This window comes from Apis dorsata, unplaced genomic scaffold, assembly GCF_000469605.1.
Source record: "Apis dorsata unplaced genomic scaffold, Apis dorsata 1.3 scaffold_474, whole genome shotgun sequence".
Taxonomy (NCBI): Eukaryota; Metazoa; Arthropoda; class Insecta; order Hymenoptera; family Apidae; genus Apis; species Apis dorsata.
Window position 1 is genome coordinate 131140 of NW_006263712.1, and position 2325 is coordinate 133464.

The 2325-nt window shown below is 38.6% G+C and overlaps 1 protein-coding gene across 3 annotated transcripts in view; it reads left to right on the top strand.

Annotated features, from left to right (window-relative positions):
* Positions 1–2325, top strand: part of LOC102675607 — a 106547-nt gene that overhangs the window by 46803 nt on the left and 57419 nt on the right. The window lies entirely within an intron of this gene.

Sequence of the window (2325 nt, forward strand, 5' to 3'; positions counted from 1 at the left end):
CCAGCAATGAATGACAATGAAAAGACAGAGCGGAAACGAGGCGAAGAGGGGGAAGAGAGGGAGACGAGATGATATCGGTTTCCTCCGTTCCGTGATCACCGGGGGTTGGTTTATTGTATAATAACCCGGGCGTTGGTCACGATTCGATTGAAATCATATCATCGGGGCAAAAAATACACGGTCGAATTCGTTGATCGTGGGGAGGGCTCGCGAAAACTTCGTTTCGTTGTTTGAGCTAGCTGTCTCGTTATAGAGAAACTGGCTTTCGACTCCCTTCGTTCCATTCTTTCGTCCCTTTTATATTTTTCCTATTGATCCGTTGTAAAGCAAATTGTTTAATTGGGCTAATTTTATGACGATGAGAGATGGACTACTTTTTTTTTTCTTTCTTAAGATCGAATTATGTTTATAATTGGCGGAGGAAATGAGTAAAGATTTTTGTTTATTGGTCGAATGATATTATAATAATGTCCAATATAACAAAAATTGGTTTAACTAATTCAGTTTAATTACAGCGTGGATTAATTTATTCGTATACGAGTTAAATGGATTTGTATTAAAAAGTATAGTATATTTTAATTATAAAAGTATATTTTTAACAAAAATTTTACATTTATTGTAACAATATTTTATATTTTACAGGACTTTAATCATTAGTTTTTGGACGATTAATTGAAGAGAATTGTTTTAAATCGAAAGAATTGATAAAAATCTTTGCCTATTTTTACATTTCAAGTAAATGAAATTGTAATCAAGAAATATCCATCATATTCAAATTGAAAAGATGAAATTTCCCATAAGCGCGATTTAATTAAATAAGCTTCTACTTGTAAATTCAATATGCACGGAACTGAAACAAATTACTAAATGTTATCTCGCAACTTACATAGATCGGTCCATCATCCACCCGCAGGCTCCGTCTCATCCGAATTTATCCTAAATGAAATGCATGCTTGTTAGATCACGAATCGGTGATCTCACAAACGCCAAAAACATGCGCCAGAAACCATCAGATAGTCAGATTTTGCGGCCGAGTTAACCCGCGCTTTAACCCATTCCGCGTAATTGCAACGGCAAATAACATTAACGTATAAATATTATAAACACGGGAGGGACATAGCATAGTTCATAGTATAGTTTTAACAAAGTGCAACTATAATATAATATAATAGTAAACTCGACGAATATTAACGATAATTAATGCCAGCGTGTGAGATTCATATCCGGCCATGCTACTTTATTTACCCTGCGGTCGCGTATACGCCCGATTTACGCAGCTTCGAACGCGTTCAGGTTTAAATTCGCTAAATTAACCGGGCACAAACGAGCATTGTAAAAGGTGGTAATACACGCGATTAACCGGTGTCATAATTAGGCGTCGTTTATGCGGATAGAATAGGAAATAAAGGGGGGCCGTGTATGAAACGGGGAATGGGGCAGAATGGGAGAGAGAAAGAGAGAAAAGGGAGAGAGGGTTAACGTTACGGTCACGGTTCGCTCGCGGTTCGTTCAAATGTTATTCGAGGCCTCGAAGCGTGACTGGAGTGAGCCTAGGTTAGTTAATTCACAGTGGAGCATTGAATAATATTTGATCGAAGCCCCGTGACTGGATCGAGTCGGTGTAAATCAAGTCAGCGATGGGGGTTAATTAGCGGATCGACACAAGTCCACCGATGATCGAGCGACGAAAATCACTTATGCTGTCACGTGCGTTATTTATCGTTGTTGGAATGGGAATCGAAAAAAAAAAAAAAGAATAAAGAAAAAGAGGAGAGAGAGAGAGAAAGAGAGGAAAAAAAAAAAAAAGAATAAAGAAAAAGAGGAGAGAGAGAGAGAGAGAGAGAAAGAGAGGAAATAAAAAAAAAGAGAGAAGAGGAGAGATTTTTGTTCATTCACCAGTAGGAAAAATCCGTCATCCATCATCGTTCGAAAGGCGCGATCGAAATTCTATGACCTACATCCGGAGGCGGCTATTAAAGCATAAGCGTACCCTCAATTTGAATTTTTTTGCGTTATTATTCTCGGGAAGCGCGGTTTTATTACTTTCAATTCCCGGTGCTCAGCAACCGACATCGCTGACTACACGGGGATATATTAGCATGTAGAATGGCGCGAATTAATTCGGAAAGTTTCGCGCCTCCACGCAGGGAGGGCCTTGTGTTACACACCGTGGACGGATTTCGTCTCTTTTGTTCACGGTTGAAAAGAGGATCGGTTCGATATGATACGATATCGATTGTTAACGTAATCCGTTGGTTTTCGCTGGTAGATTCGAATCTCTGCTTTTTTTTTTTTTTTTTTGGAATTGAAAATTTTTCACGAACG